This window comes from Bubalus kerabau, chromosome 6 (assembly GCF_029407905.1).
Source record: "Bubalus kerabau isolate K-KA32 ecotype Philippines breed swamp buffalo chromosome 6, PCC_UOA_SB_1v2, whole genome shotgun sequence".
Lineage (NCBI taxonomy): Eukaryota > Metazoa > Chordata > Mammalia > Artiodactyla > Bovidae > Bubalus > Bubalus kerabau.
Genome location: NC_073629.1, coordinates 52,291,209 through 52,316,615, shown reverse-complemented (window position 1 = coordinate 52,316,615; position 25,407 = coordinate 52,291,209). Strand labels below are relative to the sequence as shown.

The window sequence follows — 25,407 nt, the reverse complement described above, 5'->3', positions numbered from 1 at the left end:
ATAAGCAGTCATCCAACAAATAAGAAAGTAATCTGCTTTTTAAAAGAATTTCATGCTATTGAAATAAAGCTTGAAAATTGACGTTTGAAATTATTTCCATTGTTTGGTAATTTTATTTCCCAAAACATTCACTGAATATTCATTGGAAGGACTGATGCAGAAGCAGAAGCTACAACTCTTTGGCTACCTGATGGGAAGAGTCGACTCATTAGAAAAGACCCTGATTCTAGGAAAGATTGAGAGCAGGAGGAGAAGGGGACAACAGAGGATGAGATGGTTGGACGGCATCCCCGACTCAATGGACATGAGTTCGAGCAAACTCTGGAAGACAGTGAAGGACAGGGAAGCCTGGCGTACTGCAGTCCATGGGGTCATCAAGAGTTGGACACTACTTAGCGACTGAACAAAAATAACAAAGTTCACCTTTAAGGCATAGTATCAATAAAAAAGACTTGGAGGAATAATTTATCACTTGTTTAGAAATTTCAAATGAGTTTTGAACCTGTTTGTTAAAAATATTAAAAATGCAAAATCTCCCAATTCACAAAAATATCGATTTCCACCAAGAGAGAAAGAAATTTACTAGCCAGATTTAACAAAACCTGCAAAATTGGTGGACTGAAATGAAGAATGAGTATCAAGATTCAGAAAGTACAGACAACTGTGTATTTCCATTTGACTCTATATCTTGGTGAGATAGCTCTATCAGCTAGGGCTATCCTTAAAACCAAATACCAAAGCAGACTGAAAGTCAGTTAGTGAAGTCGCTCAGTCGTGTCCGACTCTTTGCGACCCCGTGTTCTGAGTAGTCTACTCCGTCCATGGGATTCTCCAGGCAAGGATACTGGAGTGGGTTGTCATTTCCTTCTCCAGGGGATCTTCCTGACTCAGGGATCGAACCCAGGTCTCCTGCATTGCAGGCAGATGCTTTAACCTCTGAGCCACAAACCCTCTTAAGCAGACTGAACTAGATCTTTATCATAAAGTGTTAACCAAGACTTTAGCAAATGTGTGTAAATATGTCATTGCTTTCATTTTATCACTCATTATGTTAAATATTGTGGGTGTATGCTAAACTTATTATTTTTACTAATGGAGTATTTGATCATGCCAAAAAGTTTTAGATGTGTCTAGGTCAGTGTTTTCCAAAGTATGGTCTATAGACCTCTACATCAGAATCAGAATCCCACACAGTACTCTTCAAATGCTGTTGCGAGTACTGTTCAAGACAAACAGCAACAAATGGAGATATTCTCCCTGGGTATATTAAAAGGGACTGAAAGAGAAACATGGAACAATTTTATCACCATATGGATTCCTTGTAATTTAATGGTTTGTCTTTGACGAATTTCAAGACACTGGTGAAATGCTTCCAAAAATTAATTTAGATTTGCAGCACTTCAACATAGATTTCATGTTAAGTTAAAATTGGCATTAGTAAGAAACATGGATGTTATACAACCACCAACTTTATTTAAGGGGTTTTGTCTACTTAGTGAACTGGAAAAAGAAACCAGAGACAGGGAAGTCATGGATGGAAGGAAATGAATGAATGTGGCCAGAAGGAGAGCAGCAGAGATGGTCCTTCTACAGGATCTTCTTGCTCCCAGTTTCTGAAACTCCTAAAAAGAGACTTTCATTTCCACTGCCTTTTATCTACCCACCTTGAGTTACTGAACCAAACTTGGGTCCATTTGCCCAAGGCACAGCAAAGCCAATCAACTGACACCAAGCTGTGGTGAAGGAAAGTATAGCATTTACAAAAAGGTGCCCAATATGGGGCCAAGCATGGAGAATGAGCAGCTAATGCTCAAAAGATGGGAACTCCCTGGTGACTTTCAGGGAAGGAGTTTTAAAGACTGTGAGGGGAAGGATGTGTGATCAGCTTATGCACAATTCTCTGATTGGCTGATAGTGAGGTAACAGGGTGATGTTTCTGGAACCTCAGTTGTTAACTTTCTGGTTCCAGCTGGTCTGGATTTACTTGCTGGTGGTCAGCAGGCAGTTAACTTCTTCCATCTAATGGGAGTTTTAGCATCTGCAGAACAATTCAAGCATATGGCTCAGGATATTATCTACAGCCCTTGAGGAGGAACTAAAGGTCCTTGACTTTGTTTACAGCTTTTGCTCGCTTTACTATTTTCCTTTGTTTCTGCATTTTCTCACTTCTCTGATTAAAATTTTTTAAAGAAATCAAGGAAAGCATAGGAGGCTAAATCTTTTCTACAAACAAGAGGCAGGAGATGTGGTAATTGACTCTGAATATCATTCTACCTAGTAGCTCAGTGGTAGAGAATCCACCTGCAAAGCAGAAGATGCAGGAGATGTGGGTTTGATCCCTAGGTCAAGAAGATCCCCTGGAGGAAGAAATGGCAACCTACTACAGTACTCTTGCTGGGAAATTCCACGGACAGAGGAGTCTGATGGGTTATATAGTCCATGGGCTCTCAAAGAGTGGGACATGACAGAGGGAGTAAAACACACACATTGTACTTTTGAGAGACAACTTGTTTATTAGCCTAAGAGATCAAGATAACAGATTTATCTCATCATCAATAATTTGAATTTTGAATCAAATTCAAAAATTGAATTTGAATTTATTTTTTTGTAAAGCTTATTACCAAGAAACATGAGCATTATTGATTCTGACTTACTTTCAAATCTCAGCCTTTCTAGGTAAATAAATATATAGATGTTATATGTTTGAGGATCTAGCTATACAAAAATTTTTTTTGTCAAGTAATTTTATCATGTTAATATCATAAAAAAATATTTTTACCGCTAGTAATACTTTAAAATTTACCTGTGTGTTAATAATTATCCCTCAAAAGTACAATAAAACAAATTCAAAGGAAAACAAACCAAAATGAACAAGAATTTCTTTACCTTATCATGAGCTATATTCCAGTTTGTCAAAATAAAATTCCTCTATTGTTTATTTGTTTCTTAGGAGCCTTTGTGTACATTATAAATTTTACCTATGTGTCAACAGTTTAAGAAATGGCCAAGTTAAAATGTACAGTCCCCCAACAGAAATTCATTCTTAAAATTTATTAGGTCTGAAAAAGGAGTCAGAATTCACTAAAATTAACAATATAAAAGCTCCTAAGAAATAAAAGAATAAGCAATAAAAGAGTTTTGACAAATTGGTTTGCTTTTCTTTAAATTTGTTTTGAGCACTATAACTAATTTTGCTGTCTTAGCTCTCTCTGATTTGTTCAGAGGGGATTTTATTCTTTTTTTTCCCCTTTTCCTAGAATTGTAGAGAAATTCACTCAGTTGTGTCCGATTCTTTGCGACCCCATCAACTGTAGCCCGCCAGGCTCCTCTGTCCATGGAATTCTCCAGGCCAGAATACTGGAGTGTGTAGCTGTTTCTTTCTCCAGGGGATCTTCCCAACCCAGGGATTGAACCCAGGTCTCCCGCATTGCAGGTGATTCTTTACCATATGAGTCACCAAGGATGCCCCTTATGAACCCTTTCCGCCCTTTATGAACCCTTTCCCCCCCCCTTATGAACCACTTATTTTAGTTCTGATCAAAGAATTCAGTTATTGGAAAGACTCATTGGATTACTGAAAGAACTTTTTCAGCCCCTCTTACATGGATCATGATTGTCAAAGACAGTCAAAAGACTAGGTGTAAAGTTTTCCTCTGGTTTGTTTGCTTTCTCAATACAATAGAGAATACATTTGTAAACTTTCAGTCAATTAATGAGTTTAGATACATAGGGTTTATATAATTTCAATGATATTTGAAAGCTGGCTGCCTATTTAAATTGCTGGAACCCCACAAAGTATTAAGGGGCTCCCGAATTCACTCTTCCATACAAGATAGTCTCTTCTGCAATCAGTATAGAGCCCTGTCAGGGAACTTGAGGCTTCTTTCCAAGCCCAGTTAAAGGCACTGTCTCCTCCTTTTACTTTGGCAAGTGGATTTCTCTGTTCCCTTTATCTCTTTGTCTCCTACATTTTCACTTTTGGTGAAGAGTGGGTCTTTAGACCTGACAAGATATTTTCCCAAAGAAGATGTACAGGTGGTCAATAGGTGCATTTAAAAATGCTCAGCATCATTAATCATCAGGGAAATGGAAATCAAAATTCTCACATCTGTCAGAATGGCCATAATCAAAAGGACCACAAGTAACATATGTTGGTGAGGATATAGAGAAAAGGGAACCCTAGTACGCTGCTTGTGGGGATGTAAATTGCTACAGCCACTATGAAAAATAGTATGGAGTTCCCTCAAACAATTAAAAATAGAATTACTATACGATCTAGCAATTCTACTCCTGGTTATATAGCCAAAGAAAATGAGAACACTAATTCTAAATGATAAATGCACCCCAATGTTCATAGCCACATTATTTGCAATAATCAAGATATGGAAGCCATCTAAGTGTAAAATTAACAGATGAATGGGTAAAGAAGATGTGGTATATAAACACAATGGACTACAACTCAGCCATAAGAAAGAATGACATTTTGCATTTTTCAACAACATGGTTAGACCTGGAGGATATTACGGTGAGTGAAAGAAGTCAGATAGAGAAAGACAAATACTGTATGTTATCACTTATATGTGGACTTGAAAAAATAAAATAAACAAGTGAATATAGCAAAACAAAAACAGAGATATAGAGAACAAACTAGTGGTTATCAGTGAGGAGAGGGAAGAGGGAGGGGCAATATAGGGGATTAAGAGTTACCAACTACTATTTATAAAATAAGTAAGACACAAGAGTGTATTGTACAGCACAGGGAATATAGGCAAAAGTTTATAATAACTTTAAATGTAGTACAATCTATTAAAAATATTTATTCCTGTGTTGTATATCTGAAACTAATATAATATTGTACATCAACTATAATAATAAAGAAAAGAGTAGGTCTTTAGGAACAAATCATTTATTCATTATTAGATCACTATTAATGAACATCTGCTATATGTTAGCTATTCTACTAGGTTAAAGAGCAAAACAGATAAAAATCCATTCTCTGAATTTCCATTCAAGGAAGATATAGATATTAAAAAACAATTATATAAGGTGTCAGGTGGTTATATGTGCTATGGAGACAATTTGGGGAATGAATAGAGAGTATAGGGGCGGTGGTGGTGGTTGCTTTTTAAATAGGATGGTGAGAGAAGCTGTCACCAGTAAGGTGAGTAGAAAAGTGATGGATTAAGAAATACAGTATAGGGACCTCCCCTGGTGGTCCAGTTGTTAAGACTCTGCACTTTCATTGCAGGGGCCTTGGGTTCAATCCCTGGCTCAGTCCTAGGGATTGGTTAGTTCTGGTTGAGAACTATCTGGAGATACTGGCTGGAGAACTAATATCCCACATACTGTGGGATGCAGCCAAAGAAAAAAGGAAATACAACAAAATTGGCCATTAGAGGTTCATTGTCATACATTTAAAGGAATACCTGACAGCATGATTGTGCACTTTCCTTTAGCCAAACCAGCTGCAAGACGCAGGGCAGATGTAGGCTTAACAAGGATTTAATTTAAGCTTTAACAAGGGCTTAATAAAGGTTGTGATCTTCCCATGCATGAAATGAGGAGGAAGCAAGAGGAGACAGAGGAGTTAAGGGTGATCACAAGAAGGGATTATCATGATTGACCACACAGCATCAAGTTGGATAATAAAGGAAGAGAGGACAGTAGGTGAGGGATAGTGAAAAGGTGATCGCATTGACGGATGTCTGATCCAGTGAAGGTGAAGGATGGTTGGGTTCCCTAAGTTTCTGATTCTCTTCTAGAACAGAAATCAAAAGTCCCTTGGGGTTCGATCCTTTATTTTTATTTTAGAGGGTAGGGCTCACCAATGTCTCTCTTCAGTGCCTTTGGTCAGGAAGTGCCTGAAAATGCAATCAAGCCCAAACAACAGTCATTCAGTTGGTCAGTTGATTCAAAAGGGCTAGGAATTTCTGAGGCCATCCAGATTAGGTTATTATAGTAGTTTCACAGAGACATTTTTTGTAACTTTCTACTGTACATGATTTAGACTTTTTTGATAGAAATTCTTTGTGTCATACAGTTTTACCATTCTAGATGCAAAATTAACTTTCTTTTAGTGTTTTCCAGTGTTATTTTTCCATTAAAAAAAAATCTTCATACATGGGATTAATGGAGGAAGAATTTTACAAATAAATTTTCTTAATCTGATTAAATTCTTAGGCTTTGTATTATACAAAATTTATGGCTTCTCTTTTCACAGATGGAGCCCCTGTCAACTGCCCACCCTCCCAAAATTATTTCTTTGTAATCTTTACCTATTTGAAATGATTATATTAAAATAATTACTTACTAAACATGTTCATTCACATTCAAATTTGAAACTTTTATGGTTTAAAGTGTATATATATATGTATGTATATATATATATATACACACACACACATATAAAATATATTTAATACTATTTCCAAACTAAATAAATTTGTTAGAGAAAATTGTAAGCTTATACCTACTGGTAAATGTTATACATTTTATTGTCAAAGTCATTTAAAATCTTGTATAATTTCACTTTTTAAAAAGTGAATGGATATATAAGAGCTAAAAAGTCACAAATAATATTGATTTCTAAGGAAAGTAAATTCAAAAATTCAAGCCAACAAATTGAATAGGCAGGAAGCAAGACTAGGACTAGTCACGCCTCACCTCGAAGTTAGGAAATGTGCTATTTGATACAAAACCCTGTTTCATGCTTTGTTGACTAACTGGCTCTGTTTCTTCAAACAATTATGGAGGAGCCTACAAGCATACACAGAAGAACCATACAAAAAAGATCTTCATGACCCAGATAACCACACTCACTCACCGAGAGCCAGAAATCCTAGAATGCAAAGTCAAGTGGGCCTTAGGAAGCATCACTAGAAACAAAGCTAGTGGAGGTGATAGAATTCCAGTTGAGCTATTTCAAATCCTAAAAGATGATGTGAAAGTGCTGCACTCAATATGCCAGGAAATTTGGGAAACTCAGCAGTGGCCACAGGACTGGAAAAGGTCAGTTTTCATTCCAATCCCAAAGAAAGGCAATGCCAAAGAATGTTCAACTACCACACAATTGCACTCATCTCACATGCTAGCAAAGGAATGCTCAAAATTCTCTAAGCCAGGCTTCAACAGTACATCAACTGAGAACTTCCAGATGTTCAAGCTCAATTTAGAAAAGGCAGAGGAACCAGAGATCAAATTGCCCAAATACACTGGATCATTGAAAAAGCAAGAGAGTTCCAGAAAAAACATCTACTTCTGCTTCATTGACTACGCCAAAGCCTTTGACTGTGTGGATCACAACAAACTGTGGAAAATTCTTAAAGAGGTGGGACTACTAGACCACCTTACCTGCTTCCTCAGAAATCTGTATGCAGGTCAGGAAGCAACAGTTAGAACCGGACATGGAATAATGGACTGGTTCCAAATTGGGAAAGGAGTACGTCAAGGCTGTATATTGTCACCCTGCTTATTTAACTTACATGCAGAACACATCATGTGAAATGCCAGGCTGGATGAAGTACAAGCTGGAATCAAGATTGCTGGGAGAAATATCAGTAACTTCAGATACGAAGAAGACATCACCCTTATGACAGAAAGCAAAGAGGAATTAAAAAGTCTCTTGATGAAAGTGAAAGAGGAGAGTGAAAAATCTGGCTTAAAACTCAACATTCGGAAAACTAAGATCATGGCATCTTGTTCCATCACTTCATGGCAAACAGATGGGGAAACAATGGAAACAGTGACAGACTTTCTTTTCTCAGGCTCCAAAATCACTGCAGATGGTGACTGCAGCCATGAAATTAAAAGACGCTCCTTGGAAGAAAAGCTATGACCAAACTAGATAGCATATTAAAAAGCAGAGACATTACTTTGTCAATAAAGGTCAGCCTAGTCAAAGCTATGGTTTTTTCCAGTAGTCACGTATGAATGTGAGAGTTAGACTATAAAGAAAGCTGAGCACCGAAGAATTGATGGTGTTGGAGAAGACTCTTGAGATTCCGTTGGACTGCAAGGAGATCAAAGCAGTGAATCCTAAAGGAGATCAGTCTTGAACATCCACTGGAAGGACTGATGCCAAAGCTGAAGCTCAACACTTTGGCCACCTGATGTGAAGAACTGACTCATTGGAAAAGACCCTGATGCTGGGAAAGATTGAAGGCAGGAGGAGAAGGGGACAACAAAGGATGAGATGGTTGGATGGCATCACCGACTTGATGGGTATGAGTTTGAGCAAGCTCCCGGAGTTGGTGATGGACAGGGAAGCCTGGCGTGCAGTAGTCCATGGGGTTGTAAAGAGTCAGACACAACTGAGAGACTGAACTGAACTGACCTGAGTAAAAATTGGCTTTTGGCTTAAGCAATGCAGAAGTAACAAATATTTTTTTTATTTGTTTATATGTTGGCTGCAGAGAGTCTTTGTTGTGGCAAGTGCTGGCTTCTCGAGTTGTGGCACATGGGCTCTAGAACCCTCAGGCTCAGTAGTTGTGATCCCTGGGCTTAGCTGCAATATGTGGTATCTTAATTCCCTGACCGACAGAACCCAGATCCCCTGCATAAGGAGTGTAGAGTTTTATCCACTGGGCCACCAGGGAAGTGCCACAAATATTTTTATTTTTAGTGATGAATCAACTCCTATGTCTATATATATTTTTTGGCCTCCAAATTTCTATACAAAACCATTTGTAAAATTAAAATTCTTTTCACTGTGAGTTCTGGGGATACTTATGACCCCATTGAAGACCAGAGAGATAGATTTCCTCTTGTTGAACATGATGATGGAACAAAGAATGGAAACTTTAAAATGTCTTTTAGCTACATTCATGTGATATCTGACTTTAAACTAAAATGAATATTTCATGGAACTATGTTTAATGCTTTTCTTAAAAAAAGTCTCAGTCTTTTTTTGTGTGTGTGATCCCCGCCAGACTCCTCAGTCCATTGAATTCTCCAGGCAAGAACACTGGAGTGGGTTGCCATTTCCTTCAGAGGATTTTCTGTACCCAGCAATCAAATCCAGGTTTCCTACATTGCAGGCAAATTCTTTACCATCTGAGCCACCAGGGAAGACCCCCAAAATGTAATTACAACTATTTCCACTTGTCATACAATAGTCCTGTGATATCCAAGTCTTAAACTATGCTTTCTTTTCAATATTTCAGAAGCTACTTTTCTCTATATGTCTTTCTATCACACGTTCCCGGCACATCTCAGTATTGGATAAAAGCAACTATCTTCTCCATTACAGTCACCAATTTCTCAACTGTCTCAAATATGTCTTACTAACACACCTTTCCCTAGTCAGCTTTTTCTCCTGTTCCCTATAATTTTTTTTTTTTTTTAAGATTTATTTACTTCTTTGGCTGGCTGCACTGGGTCTTTGGGTCTTAGTTGTGGAACAAAGAATCTTTTTTTTTTTAAGTTGCAGCATGCTCCTGCATTGGGAGCTCAGAGTCCTAGCCACTAGACCACCAGAGAAGTCCTCGTCTATGAAGAAATGAAAGTGTTAGTCACTCAGTCATGTCCATCTCTTTGCAACCCATGTACTATAGCCCACTAGCCTTCTGTCCATGAAATTCTCCAAGCAAGAATACTGGAGTGGGTAGTAGTTCCATTCTCAGGGATGGAACTGGAGAAGGCACTGGCACCCCACTCCAGTACTCTTGCTTGGAAAATCCATGGATGGAGGAGCCTGGTAGGCCGCGGTCCATGGCGTCGCTAAAGAGTCGGACACGACTGAGCAACTTCACTTTCCTTTTTCCCTTTCATGCACTGGAGAAGGAAATGGCAACCCACTCCAGTGTTCTTGCCTGGAGAATCCCAGGGACAGGGGAGCCTGGTGGGCTGCCATCTATGGGGTCGCACAGAGTCGGACACGACTGAAGCGACTTAGCAGCAGCAGCAGCAGGGATGGAACCTGCGTCTCCTACATTACAGGCAGATTCTTTACTGTCTGAGCCACCAGGGAAAACCTCCTAATTATTCTAAACCTTTTCACCTTCTAAACCTCCTTCTTGCCTTCTCCCATATTCAGCCTGGATTGTATTTCGAACTGTATAATAAACTTCCTATTCAAAATCTCTACTCATATATCTTACAGGCACCCTGAATTCATCGCATTCAAAACTGCACCAATGCTCTTCCCTCCGTCTCAAACTTGCTCTTCCCTCCTACAATTCCTTTCTCAGTAAATGGTGCATTCCTTAAGCCAGAAACCCCAAATCATCTTTATGTCCAATCTAACACCAAATCCTGTGAAATATACTCCCAAATTAATTCATTCTCCATATTTTTCATTTTGCAACCATTTTAAGTTTTTTAAAAAATAAAAACTCAAATCTGGTTTTGTCACACTCCCTACCCACCCCTACCCTTAATTCAAATTGGATTTTGCCACAGTTCTTAAAACCCAGCAGGATCAAGGGCTAATGTACTCAAAGAAAATACACTTTAGAGCCTTTCAATACTTTGCACTCATTGTGCTTACTGTCTAATGGGGAAAATAAGATAGGAAATATACCTGTGGCTGTATAAGTACAATCTAGTAATAAGTGCTATATAATTAAGTTGCAATGAGAGTGCCTTAAACCGAAAGATGTAATCTAGTGGAGGCCTCCTTGAGGAAGTGACTTTAGGTTGACACCTGAGTGTGGGATGGAAGGAAAAGAGAGAAGAGCTCATTACAGAAGCAAAGAGAGAGAGAGAGAGAGGAAACAAGGCACTTACCAAAAGGAGATGGTAATGGAGAGGGAGCACTGCAGGAGAGGAGGTTGGAGCTGAACATAGATAAATCACATAAGACTTTGTAGCTCATCTTAAGAGTTTTGATCTCTATCTTTAAATAATGGGAAATAATTGAATGGTTTTAAGAGTGTCAACATGATGAGATTTAGCTTTTCTAAAAAAGATCACTCAGGTTTCTCTGTGGAGTATGCTTTTATTCCTTCCACTGGTTCTCAGGAGAAGGAGAGCCAAAAACATGACAGTGAGCAAGATTTGCACTAAGTCATTCCTGGGTTTTATTTCCTTTGACTTCTCTTAGCTCTTTCATGGTGATGGTCACACCAGAGGTCTATACCTGGGTTACACCCTAAGTCTTACCTTTTTGCTGCATGATGAGATTTTATACAATAAAAACAAGTTCAGTTCAGTTCAGTTCAGTTGCTCAGTCATGTCTGACTCTTTGCGACCCCATGAACTGCAGCACGCCAGGCCTCCCTGTGCATCACCAACTCCCGGAGTTCACTCAAACTCACATCCATCGAGTCAGTGATGCCATCCAGCCATCTCATCCTCTGTCGTCCCCTTCTCCTCCTGCCCCCAATCCCTCCCAGCATCAGTCTTCTCCAATGAATCAACTCTTCCCATGAGGTGGCCAAAGTACTGGCGTTTCAGCTTTAGCATCATTCCTTCCAATGAACACCCAGGACTGGTCTCCTTTAGAATGGACTGGTTGGATCTCCTTGCAGCCCAAGGGACTCTCAAGAGTCTTCTCCAACACCACAGTTCAAAAGCATCAATTCTTCAGCACTCAGCTTTCTTACAGTCCAACTCTCACATCCATACATGACTACTGGAAAAACCATAGCCTTGACAAGTATTAAATCTAAATAAAGTAAATGCTGTGATATTAACTCTTCCGTACAATTCTTGGTCATTGGGTTACTTGGAAACAAAGACTAAAACAAACAAGCAAAAAAAAAAAAAGACTTTCTTTGAGTAAGAGTCTTTCTAATGTAAAAATGCCTACAACTCATTATTTATGTTGACCTCTAGTAGTTGTGACTTTCTTGTGAACACTTGGTCCTGATGACCTTTACTCTCACATAAAAGAGACTGAATCCCATGCAAGTTGTTAATGACCCTCAGATTTACGATTCAGGAATCTGGAGGTTGATTGGGTTTTGATGGGTTTATCAGGCAGTTCTCAGCTGTTTTTTCTCCTCCCCTCCCTCATCCACTCTTCAATCTTGGAATGAATACTAAGGAATTTAGAAATATTGTTTGCAATTGGATCCAAAGGCAACTACTGTGCTGAATACACTTTTCGAATTCACTCCCACAAATAATGAGGAGGTACTGACTGGCCAAGACTCTCAAAATCCAGACTGTCTCCTTACCCAGCTGTTGTGAAATAGATCATTAAGTGCTATTTTAAACCCAAAGAGCTCATGTTGGCTCCAACTTCACCTTTTACCAAATGCTAAACACTCACTACTTTCAAGAGAATGGAGTTTTGGGGAGGGTGGGAGGAAAAGTATGAAAAGCAATGAAAACACCACAAGTCGAAACTCATGTATCCTCATGACAACATGGAAGCTAATCCGTTGATTTGTTTTGACGGTACACACCTTTAGGGTGGCGCTCCTACTCCTATATCCTTCGCTCTCTGTACCGGGCCTGGCTCTCAGGAGGAAGCAAGCGATCAGCAAACTTGCACTTGGTGCGTGAACCACCCAGGCCCCAGCCGAGGACCTCGAAGCTCAGACCTCAGGCACCCTTCCAGCGGTCTGGAGCCAGGCTGAGTCACGTGACATGCTCCAGCCAATGGGCCCGCCGCCGGTGGAGCGTCGCGGATAAAGGCGCCTGTTGCTGCCCGCTAGCGGCCGCCATTGGGGTGAGAGCTGGCGGCGACGGACTGTGGAGAACTGCTTCCCTGGACCGCTTCATCTTGTGCAAGCTGAAAGGAGCGATCTGAGAAGTCCTTTCCACAAGGGGTAAGGGAACCCCAGCGGGAAGCACTACTCTGGAATCCAGGCCCTCGCTGTCACCCTGGGTAGGGAGTAACCGTTGTTTTTTTTTCTTTTTCCCCCCTCCTCCCCTCCCCCATCAACATTGTGCGACAGTAAAGGCAGTTAGAGAGGCCATCCCGGTGTGTGGCTGCAGCCCAGGTGAGCTGCCAGTTCCTTTATTTTGGTCTTCCCAGCGGCAAGCTCCTTGCCCCATTGGACCTCTAAAAAAAAATTTTTTTTTTTTTTGGCTTTTCTCTTAAACGCTTGGTTCTTTTTTTTTTTTTCTTTCCCTAAGGAAGGAGTAGGAAAAGGGAGGTTGAGCGAGGGGTTAGGGGTCTAGTTGTGCAACCTCCTCCCATTTTGAAAAACACTCATGTTCTTTGTAGTTCTCGTACGTCTTGGATTGGTGGAGCGCTGCTGGTACTGTAGTTTCGTGAATGCAGGGGAGAGCAAAGAGCTTTAGATGCAGCTGACGTTTTAGTTGTGTCATCATTTGGGACAGGAGATTTCCCGTCCTTGATTCATTAATTCATTCACGTTAAGTTACTTAAAACCCTTGGAACATATTAAAGCCTCTGTTGGGTGTTGTGGAATCTGGAGATGGGCCTGGCTTCAAGGCGCTGCGTTGTGTTAAGAATTAAAATGAGGTATGTACAGGGTGCTTTGGGACCTGTGGGAAGCGCCCGTATGGTTGGAAGGCAGCAGGGGAGGCTTCTGGGTAGGAGATTACTGATCTGGGTCTTGAGACCAATAGAAGTTAGTCTAAAGAGTAAGGGGAGCTCTGATGAGGAGAAATTTTCCAGAGGCTTGGACATGGTGTGAGTACAAAGTAGGGTGGGACAGTGGAGAAGGGCAGATTTTTGAATGTGGCTGGCACCATGTTGGGAGAGTAGCAAGAGATGAGTCTAGTGAGGTAGGCAAGGGGCTGTAAGAGGATTTGTCTTGTATCATGAAAGGCTGTGGGTTGAACAGTATGATCCTAAGTGGCTGAACAAAAAATCAAAACATCCCCATTGCATTAATTCAGGTGGGAGATTATAAGTGATTGAAGGAAGGAAGTGGTTTGGAGATAGAAAATAGGAACACTTAAATATATTCTGAATATGTAAATTTATATTCAAATAAATTGTTTAGAGGTATTTGATACCATGAAGAGTCTGAGAACTGCAAAAAGGGAGTAAACAAGACCTCTGGGGGATATTAATGGGTTAAAGAAGATGAGATTATAATTCCTTTGAAATTCTAATCTGACCCACCTATTTGTTCTCTTAGCACCCTCTTATCTCCATCACAGCGATAATTATATGTATCCTGTTGCAATTGCCTGTTTGTAGATCTTTGTGAAGAGATTATTGTATCCCCATTTCCTAGCTCAATCCACCATTGTAGGCAGTTTGTAAATATTTAATAAGTGAACAAACAGAATCTTGGGAAAGTGGTATCCTGGAAACCAGCAAAGAGTTTAAAGAGAATCACAATAGACTGGTGACAGATAGAGCTGAGAGGTCAAGTAAGGTATAAGATTCAAAAAAGAATCCATTGGATTAAACAAGAAAATATGGTAAGTATTAACTTTAGTGTAAGGGCAGTTTTGGGCATTGCTTGTCAGCTGGTAAAGAATCCGCCTGCAATGCGGGAGACCTGGGTTCGATCCCTGGGTTGGGAAGATCCCCTGGAGAAGGAAAAGGCAATCCACTCCAGTATTCTGGCCTGGAGAATTCCAGGGACTGTAGAGTCCATGGGGTTGCAAAGAGTCGGACACGACTGAGTGACTTTCACTTCACAAGGGCAGTTTTAGAGGAATGGCAGGAAAAAGTCATGTTTGAGGTAGGGAGTAAAAATATCATTTTTCAAGGTGCTCTGACGTGAGATACAGAAGAGAAGATAGAGACCCCAAGGACAGAATAGGATCAAGAGTGGAATTTTTAAAAATTGAGAAAGTTTGTCTGGACGGTAAGCTAGTATAGAAATACTTAAGATGCAGGCAAAAGAGAGCAAGTGTTATTCTAGAGTATCTGGGGAAAGAGTTCAGACAAGAAAATTGAGGGACAAGCAGATGAGAAGATTGAATTGTTGTGAAGAATATACATCATCTACAAATCACTGTTTGACCTTATTAAATAAAGCCTGAAGAAACCATTTTCTCCCTTGAACTGGAGATGTCTAGTTTGAAAGTCAGTATTTGAGCTCATCACAAGGGCAGATTACTTTTGACCTGAGTCCTAGAGGCATCAGGGTTCAAAATCTAAACTCCGCAACCCCCCCCCCCCCATTACCATCACTTTTATTCAGGATATACAGGAGATAAGAGTGTTTGAAAAAAACTAAGGATTAAGCAGCCTTTCACAAACCTAATAAAGACAGAAAGCCCAAATACAAAAAAATAATGCTTTGAGGGATATAACACCAGAGGTGTATAAGCAAAAATAAAATAAGGAAGGAAAGATAGCTTAAATTTAAGGTATACAGTGTAATGATTTGCTTTACATACATCATGAACTGATTATCACAATACATTTAGTAAACATCCATAATCTCATATAGGTACAAAATTCAATGGAAAAAAAAATTTTATTCTCATGAGAACTCTTAACAGAATCCAAGTTCTTTATGCTGTACTGCTTCCTTGCATATGTGAGATCTATGAACTCAACCAGAAGTGTCACCATACAACAAAATAACTTATTCTCTGACATTTATCAAAATAGAAAATATTTTTAAACAATCTTTATTCAAAGCATCAAAAAATTTCAACTCTATTTTAAATTGAGAAGTAAGTGTGAAAAAAGTTTCTAAAAGGATACACAAGAAGTTGCTAAGAGTTTAAGGAGGGGCATCTGGTTAACTGGAGGACAAAAATGGGAAACTGTTGTGTACTGTTCAAACCATGTGGATGTTAAAATTCAAATAAACTTCATTTTTATGAAATCCATAAATGGTATATTGTCTTAAGAATTTCTCCAGAATTCCCAAGGTTATTTTATAATGGGCAAAAGGGATCTGATTTTCAGGCAACTTGCCCATGGAACCATAGAAAGATTGACAAGGTGGTGCTACATTATTTTGTGATTATCAGAGTAAACCAGAATTCATAATCATTTATGATACATTGTCTTTTGAGCAGTTGTGATTGGTGGTTGTTAACACTCAATTCTTAGTGATATGAGATTTCATCTGCCCATGCTATCTATATATCTTTGTAGAAATATATCCATGAGTAAAAAATGTTTTAAAAAGAGAAATAAAATGACAACTCATCATAAACATTAGAAACAACAGTGAATTTTCACATAGGCAGAATAGGTTACAGTTTATGCATAGTTGCCAGCAGACTTGTAACTCCATAGTTCAGTGTGTTGAAGTATAAGTGATTTTAGAGAAGAGTGGTTACCTTGAACTAACCAATCTATCTAAGTGACAAATTACTTCTGACACCTTACTGATTGTGACCAGCATTATGTCAATTACGGTAAATCTTTTGGAGGCTATGTTGCTAGACCATTACGCTGGAATTTTCTGTTTACTCATGGTTATTAAGAGTAAAAGCTGGAAAGAATAAACGTCTTCAGAGAATGTAAAATAAAATTGACAGCTATCTGACAGAAATTTGCCAGTTATTTTTTAAAGCCACATCAGATCAGATCAGTCGCTCAGTCGTGTCCCACTCTTTGTGACCCCACAAATCACAGCACGCCAGGCCTCCTTGTCCATCACCAACTCCCGGAGTTCACTCAAACTCATGTCATTGAGTCGGTGATGCCATCCAGCCATCTCATCCTCTGTCGCCCCCTTCTCCTCCTGCCCCCAATCCCTCCCAGCATCAGAGTCTTTTCCAATGAGTCAACTCTTCGCATGAGGTGGCCAAAGTACTGGAGTTTCAGCTTTAGCATCATTCCTTCCAAAGAAATCCCAGGGCTGATCTCCTTCAGAATGGACTGGTTGGATCTCCTTGCAGTCCAAGGGACTCTCAAGAGTCTTCTCCAACACCACAGTTCAAAAGCATCAATTCTTGGGCTCTCAGCCGCCTTCACAGTCCAACTCTCACATCCATACATGACCACAGGAAAAACCATAGCCTTGACTAGACAGGCCTTTGTTGGCAAAGTAATGTCTCTGCTTTTGCATATGCTGTCTAGGTTGGTCATAACTTTCCTTCCAAGGAGTAAGTGTCTTTTAATTTCATGGCTGCAATCACCATCTGCAGTGATTTTGGAGCCCCCAAAAATAAAGTCTGACACTGTTTCCACTGTTTCCCCATCTATTTGCCATGAAGTGATGGGACCGGATGCCATGATCTTCGTTTTCTGAATGTTGAGTTTTAAACCAACTTTTTCACTCTCCACTTTCACTTTCATCAAGAGGCTTTTGAGTTCCTTTTCACTTCCTGCCATAAGGGTGGTGTCATCTGCATATCTGAGGTTATTGATATTTCTCCCGGCAATCTTGATTCCAGCTTGTATTTCTTCCAGTCCAGCGTTTCTCATGATGTACTCTGCATAGAAGTTAAATAAGCAGGGTGACAATATACAGCCTTGACGTACTCCTTTTCCTATTTGGAACCAGTCTTTGTTCCATGTCCAGTTCTAACTGTTGCTTCCTGACCTGCATACAAATTTCTCAAGAGGCAAGTCAGGTGGTCTGATATTCCCATCTCTTTCAGAATTTTCCACAGTTTATTGTGATCCACACAGTCAAAGGCTTTGGCATAGTCAATAAAGCAGAAATAGATGTTTTTCTGGAACTCTCTTGCTTTTTCCATGATCCAGCGGATGTTGGCAATTTGATCTCTGGGTCCTCTGCCTTTTCTAAAACCAGCTTGAACATCAGGAAGTTCACGGTTCACATATTGCTGAAGCCTGGCTTGGAGAATTTTGAGCATTACTTTACTAGCGTGTGAGATGAGTGCAATTGTGCGGTAGTTTGAGCATTCTTTGGCATTGCCTTTCTTTGGGATTGGAATGAAAACTGACCTTTTCCAGTTGTGTGGCCACTGCTGAGTTTTCCAAATTTGCTGACATATTGAGTGCAGCACTTTCACAGCATCATCTTTCAGGATTTGGAATAGCTCCACTGGAATGCCATCACCTCCACTAGCTTTGTTCGTAGTGATGCTTTCTAAGGCCCACTTGACTTCAGATTCCAGGATGTCTGGCTCTAGGTCAGTGATCACACCATCGTGATTATCGGGGTCGTAAAGGTCTTTTGAGCTCCTTTTAAAAAGTTTTAAAATAAGGAACAAGATAGGGATTGGCTTCCCCGGTGGCTCAGCTGGTAAGGAACTTGCCTGCCAGTGCAAGAGATGCAAGTTCTATCCCTGGGTCAGGAAGATCCCCTGGAGAAGAAAATGGCATCCCACTGCAGTATTCTTGCCTGGGAAATCCCATGGACAGAAGAGCCTGGTGGGCTACAGTCCATGGGGTCGCAAAGAGTATAAGCACACACACAGGGGACCCTGGTGGTCCACTGGTTAGGACTGTTACTGCTGAGGGCTGAAGTTCATCCCCGGTAGAGGCTGAACTAAGACCTCACAAGCCTTGTGGTGTGGCTGGGAAAAAAACAGAGAACTAACATAACTTTGAACACTAAGACTGGGATAATTATAAAGCAGTTTTATTAAGGGGATAATTCCTAGTCCTCTATTGCTGGATAGTTTCACCTCACACTAGAAACCAGGACCTCCAGCCAAGTACTGCAGAGCACTTCTGAGATAATTATCAGATTACCAAATATTAGCTATTGTTTTGCCCAGTGATGATTATCAGAGCTTTTGTCCATGGTCAGTCCATCTGCAGCATTAAGTAACGATGTACTTTATTATTAAAGATTGCTGATATAGAAAAATGGATAAAATAGTACAAAGGAGCCCTGTATAACACCAAGAATTGTCAACATTTTTTATGTGTTTGCTTGTCTGTATAGGTTTTTCCCCCAAATCTTGAAACATTTCACAAATGTTACTATTCACACGGAAGTTTTTATTTATTTATTTTTTAACTGAAGGATAATTGCTTTACAGAATTTTGTTGATTTCTGCCAAACATCAGCATGAATCAGCCATAGATATACATATGTCCCCTCCTTCTTGAACCTCTCTCCCATCTCCCTCCACATCCCAGCCCTCTAGTGTTGTTACAGAGCTGCTGTTTGAGTTCCCTGAGCCATACAGCAAATTCCCATTTGCTATTTTACATAAGGTACTCTCTCCATACATCTCACCCTCTCCTCTCCCCTGCTCCCAACCCACGTCCATAAGTCTGTTCTCTGTCTGTCTCCACTGCTGCCCTGCAAATTTCATCAGTATCATCTTTCTAGATTCTATATATATGCATTAGTATATGGTATTTTTCTTTCTCTTTCTGACTTACTTCACTCTGTATAATAGACTGTAGGTTTATCTACCTCATTAGAACTGACTCAAATGCATTTCTTTTTATGGCTGAGTAATATTCCATTGTATATATGTACCACAGCTTCTTTATCCATTCATCTGTCAATGGACATCTAGGTTGCTTCCATGTTCTAGCTGTTGTAAATAGTGCTGCAGTGAACATTGGAGTACATGTGTGTTTTTCAATTTTGGTTTCCTCAGGGTGTGTGCCTAATAGTGGGATTGCTGGGTCATATGGTAGTTTTATTTCTAGCTTTTTAAGGAACCTCCATACTGTCTTCCATAGCAGTTATATCAGTTTACATTCCCACCAACAGTGCAAGAGGTTTCCCTTTTCTCTACACCCTCTCCAGCATTTATTATTTATTGTTGTAGACTTTTTGGTGATGGCCATTCTGACTGGTATGAGGTGACATCTCATTGTGGTTTTGATTTGCAGTTCTCTAATAATGAGCAGTGTTGAGCATCTTTTCATGTGTTTGTTAGCCATCTATATGTCGTCTTTGGAGAAATGTCTGTTTAGGTCTTTTTCCCACTTTTTGACTAGGTTATTTGTTTTTCTGGTATTGTATGAGTTGCTTGTATATTTTGGAAATTAATCCTTTGTGAGTTGTTTCACTTGTTATTATTTTCTCCCATTATGAAGATTGTCTTTTTACCTCCTTTATAGTTTCCTTTGCTATGCAAAAGCTTTTAATTTCAGGTCCCACTTGTTTATTTTTGTTTTTATTTCCATCACTATAGGAAGTGGGTTGCAGAGGATCTTACTTTGATTTATGTCATCAAGTGTTCTGCTTATGTTTTCCTCTAAGAGTTTTATAGTTTCTGGTCTTACATTTAGGTCTTTAATCCATTTTGAGTTTATCTTTGTGTATGGTGTTAGGAAGTGCTCTAATTTGAGTCTTTTACATGTAGTTGTCCAGTTTTCCCAGCACCACTTATTGAAGAGGCTGTCTTTGCCCCATTGTATATTCTTGCCTCCTTTATCAAAGATAAGGTTCCCATAGGTGTGTGGCTTTATTTCTGGGCTTTGTATCTTGTTCTTGTGGTCTATATTTCTGTTTTTGTGCCAGTACCATACTGTCTTGATGGCTGTAGCTTTGTAGTGTAGTCTGAAGTCAGGAAGATTGATTCCTTCAGCTCTGTTATTTATTTGTTTCCAGCTCCATTCTTCTTTCTCAAAATTGCTTTGGTTATTCAGGGTCTTTTGTGTTTTCATATGAATTGTGAAATTTTTTGTTCTAGTTCTGTGAAAAATGCCATTGGTAATTTGATAGGGATCAAGTTGAATCTGTAGATTGCATTTGGTAGTACAGTCATTTTCACATTATTTATTCTTGCAACCCAGGAACATGGAATATCCCCATCTGTTATTGTTGTCTCTGATTTCCTTCATCAGTGTCTTATAATTTTCTGTCTACAGTTCTTTTGTATCCTTAAGTAGGTTTATTCCTAGGTATTTTATACTTTTTGTGGCAGTGGTCACACTAAAATTTTTGAGCATGTATTTAAAGTAAACTTTTTTCCCTTACATAATTGTCCTACTGTTCTCACACCTATTGAACCAATTCCCTCATTGTCCCCAGAAATGTCTTTTTTTTTTTTTTAACTACACCCTACAGCACACAGGATCTTAATTTCCCAACCAGGGTTGAACCTGTGCACCCTGCAGTGGAAGTGTGGAGTCTTAACCACTGGACCTCCAGGGAAGTCCTCAAAAATGTCTTTAATAGTTGCTTCAAACCAAAATTTGACATAGGGTAGTAAGTTGAGTATGTAAGTTGAGTAAGTAAGTATGTCTTAATTCAGAGCAGTTCCTAATTTTCTTTAAGTCTTGAGTTTTTCTAAAAAGCTAGGCCATTTGTCTTATAAAATCTTCCATATTATAAATTTGTCTCATGATTTTTGTTTTATTCTAGCAGGTGTCAAAAAACTCTGCTGTGATGGCAGTGTCCTATAGCTGCACTGTTGCATACAGTAGGCACTAGGAATATGTGGCTATTAAGCACTTATAATGCAGTTGAATTTTTAAAAAAACTAATTTATTTTTTGGCTGCACTGGGTCCTTATTGCTGTACATAGTCTCAGTAGTTGTGGTACATGGGCTTAGTTGCCCCAAGGCATGTGGGATCTTCCCCAACCAGGGATTGAACCCATGTCCCCTGCATTGTCAGGCAGATTGTCAACCACTGGACCACCAGGGAAGTCCCGAGGCTAAATTTTTAATCTTGGTAATTTTGGTTAATTTAAATTTAAAGTTACATTTGGCTAGAGGCTATCATACTGGACAGCACAGCTGTAGCCATTGAATTTTCTGTTACAAAAATGGTAAATCTACAAGCTTGTTACACATTTTTGGCAAAAATTCTTTATAGATGCTATGTAGACTGTATTTTGTCTTGTCTGGACATATATATATGTGTATGTGTGTGTGTCTTTTATCCCAATACATAGTATTTAAGTCTTTACTAGTTAGTACTGTTTTCCTAAATAATACAAAAGCCTCAGTTTTGGATTTGACTAATTTGGTACAGATGTCTGATTAAAATACCACAATTAAGAAGATATGGACAAGTGTTGAAATAAAATGGTTATATGAAGAAGTGGTATGAGTAGTTATGGGTGTATTGGATGCAAAAGGGAACAATTTTAAGTGTTGCTAGCCAATATAGATACTACAGAGGAGTCTGGGGAGATAACTGAGGAAGGCCAGTGAGGGATTTGGGCTATTTCAGAATATTTTAGTGATCTTGGGAGAGCAGTTTCAGAAGAGAGCTGGAGAAATCGGATGGATATATTTGACCTTCACAAAATTTTTTGCACTCAAGGGTTTTTTTGTTTGTTTTTTTTTAGAGCAGCTTTAGGTTCCCAGCAAAATTGAAATATACAGAGATTTCCCATGTATTTCCTGCCCCAACACATGCATAGTCTCTTGTTAGGAGCATCCTGAAACAAAATGGTATATTTGTTACAGTAGATGAACCATTTTGTTCATCTCTGTACTTTTCAATTTTGTTGACACAACAAATTTTATAATTTAAAATCTGATGTTTGCATTAGGGTTCACTCTTTGTGTTATTCTTCCTAAAGATTTGGGCAAATGTATAATGGCATGTATCCATCATTATGGTATCATACAGAGTATTTTCATTACCGTAAAAATTCTCTGCTCCATTTTTTTTCATCCTTTTCTCTCCCTGCCTCCTGGCAACCACTGAGGTTTTTACTGTCTCCATAGTTTTACCTTTTCCAGAATGTCATATGTTGTTGTTGTATTTAATATTCCTTTATGTCTTTTTGTGGCTATATAAATCATTTCTTTTTAGCACTAAGTAATATTCCATTGTCTGACTGTTGCTTCACAGTTTATCCATTCTCCTGCTGAGGAACATCTTTATTGCTCCCAAGTTTTGGTAATTATGTATAAAGCTACTATAAATATCCGCATGCAGATTTTTGTGTGGAAAGGTGTTTTTAAGGAAAATAATTTTAAGATGCTGATTAGAACATGTTTGTGGGCAGAGATATCAGCAGAAGTTAATAACAGATAAACACATAGAAAATGAAACCTTAAGACAAAGCAGGAAGCAGAACCATGTGTTGCATAATCTTTATTTAAGTAGGGGAAAGCCTTCATAAACATAATAAAAAATAAACATACAATAATGGAGATAAAGGAATAATGAAACAATAGGTTTCTGGAAAAAGGGAAAGAAGATCCTTATGGAAGAGAGGTGAGGCACTTATGAAATAAGAGGAAATGGACTAGGGAATAAAAGAAACCAAGAGATTAATGTTTAAATAAAGTTTCTTATAAACTGAGATCATTTGCAAATGGGGATAGTGAGGCTGAGGTTTTTTTTTTTGACTGTCATGTCCCAGTTGTAGCATGTGGGATCTTAGTTCCCTGACCAGGGCTCAAACCCATGCCCCCTGCATTGGGAGCCCAGAATCTTAGCCACTGGACCACCAGGGAAGCCCTGAGGCTGAGATTTTGAGGAGTGGAACAAATTTGAGAACGGTGTTTTATAATTGATATACATTCATTCATTCATTATTACTATTTTTTTTTTTGAAGACAGATTCCTGAGCAGCAGGAACTTAGATGTAAAACATTCTTGATTTCTCTCCCCACTTTTCCCTATATAAACAAGTCACATCTGCTCTATCTCTAACATAAAATTGAACCTGAACACTTTAATTCAGCATATGTGGGCTCTGTCTTATGCATTGAATCAATGCAAACAAGGTCCATAAGCTGAAACAGCATTTACATTTTGGGGATTAGGGGGAGGGTTGGATTGGAAGACTGACAGTGACAAGTGGGTAAAAATAATAGTAGTGAAGAGGGTATTAGCTGATAAATTAGAACTGAGGAGGAGCTAGTTAAGTATGCCTATTTAAAATGAGAATGTGAAGGAAAAGTCACTCTAAGGAGCTGACAATTTTGAATAGATCTAGAAGAAGAGCATTTCAAGCAGAGTGTAAAGGCCCAAAGACTGGAACTGGCTTGATGCAAAGAAGTGAAAAAAGAGATTGAGCTGGGAGATTAGGAAAGGAGGTGGAAGGAACAATGAACCAGACCTTGGAAGGTTTCAGCTCAGTCTGGTGGCGATGGTGTTAGTCTGTTAAAGGATGATCACTGGGGCTAGGGTCATAGTGGTAGAAGAAGTGAAAATTTGAGATTTATTTTGGAGGAGGAATCATCAGAGAAATAAAATCACAGTGAGATCCCATCTTACACCCACCAGAATAGCTAAAATACAAGCTGTCCATAATACCAAATACAAAGATATGGAATAACTGGAAATTTTAGACTATTGTTGTGTATATAAATTGGTACGTTTTGGAAAACTGGTGGTATCTACTAAGGTTGAACATATACATAACCTTTGTCCCAACAATTTTACTTCGGGGTTTATACCCAACATAAGGCATGTACATATACACTAAAGCATTTCATGGCATTATTTGTCATAGTTAAATATTGGAAAACCTAAAAGTCCCAATAGGAATGGATAAATTTTGATATGATTTTACAATAGAATACAACAGGCAAAAACATAGATAAATCTCAAAAACAATATTGGTAAAAAAGCCAGACACAATGTAATACATAGTAAACAATACTATATTTATGTAAAATTCAAAAAACAGTCACAATTTAATGTATGGGGATAGAAGTCATCCTAGTGGTTATCTGTGGAGAAGGAGGATGTAGTGATTTGGGTATTCAAAAGGTAGGCTACCTTTAAGTAATTGCAAAGCCAGGATAAGAGCCAGTTTCAGTTGCAACACTGAAATAGCACCTTCTTTCTTTTCAATGACTTTTTATTGAGTTCTAGTGCATATTTGTATAAGATGAGAAAAGTGAAATGATGAGATAAAATTGTAAGACTGATAATAATCTCCAAGTTAATTCATTTTAATGTAGTGGTTCTTTTGCTTAGTGGCTCAGTCATGTCCGACTCTTTGGGACCCCATGGACTACAGCATGCCATGCTCTTCTGTCCATGGGGATTCTCCAGGCAAGAATACTGAAGTGGGTTGCTGTGCCCTCCTCCAGGGAAGCTTCCCAACCCAGGGATTAAACCCAGGTCTCCCTCATTGCAGGCAGATTCTTTACTGTCTGAGCCACCAGGGAACCCTAAGAATACTGGAGTGAGTAGCCTATCCCTTCTCCAGGGGATCTTCCTGACTCAGGAATTGAACTGGGGTCTCCTGCATTGCAGATGGATTCTTTACCAGTGGAGCTACCAGGGAAGCCCCAGTAATGGTTCTTAATCTTAACTATATATCAGAATGTCCAGGGAACTTAAAAAAGAAAGAAAACTGATTCTCAAGCCATATCTCCAGGGGTTGGGACCTAGAACTGGGTTTATTTAGATACACATTCTGTAGACAGTGATTCTCTGAAAAGGCAAGACGGCCTTGGGAGAAATACACTCCACAGACAGTGGGTGGGCCATCTCAGAAGGCCATTGGTATTTTTTTAAATGATCCACAGTGCCTCATTACAATGGCTGCTGCTGCTGCTGAGTCACTTCAGTCGTGTCCGACTCTGTGCGACCCCATAGACGGCAGCCCACCAGGCTCCCCTGTCCCTGGGATTCTCCAGGCAAGAACACTGGAGTGGGTTTTACAATGGCTACTATTAATCAAAAGAACAGAAAATGGCACATGTGAGGATGTGGAGAAATTGGAACCCTTAAATGGTAGGAATGTAAAACAGTGCTGCTGCTGTAGAAAACAGTATGGGATTCCTCAAAAAATTAAAAATTTCCATAC

The 25,407-nt window shown here is 39.2% G+C and overlaps 1 protein-coding gene and 1 long non-coding RNA gene across 14 annotated transcripts in view; one reads left to right on the top strand and one right to left on the bottom strand.

The window, feature by feature from the left end:
• Positions 1 to 12,473, bottom strand: part of LOC129655139 (uncharacterized) — a 41,191-nt gene extending 28,718 nt beyond the window's left edge. The window contains exon 1 of the long non-coding RNA XR_008715781.1: positions 12,351 to 12,473. This is a non-coding gene — a long non-coding RNA (uncharacterized LOC129655139). The remainder of the gene's footprint in view (positions 1 to 12,350) is intronic.
• The window catches only part of BRDT (bromodomain testis associated), a 59,579-nt gene continuing 46,589 nt past the window's right edge, over positions 12,418 to 25,407 (top strand). For 3 of the 13 annotated variants that reach the window (XR_008715779.1, XM_055585146.1, XM_055585144.1), the window contains exon 1: positions 12,419 to 12,775. The gene's annotated coding sequence lies outside the window, so the exon portion shown is untranslated. Of the gene's footprint in view, positions 12,776 to 12,845; positions 12,891 to 13,117; positions 13,379 to 25,407 lie in introns of all 13 variants that reach the window. The other 10 variants (XM_055585152.1, XM_055585148.1, XM_055585155.1 and 7 more) reach the window with 8 other exon arrangements.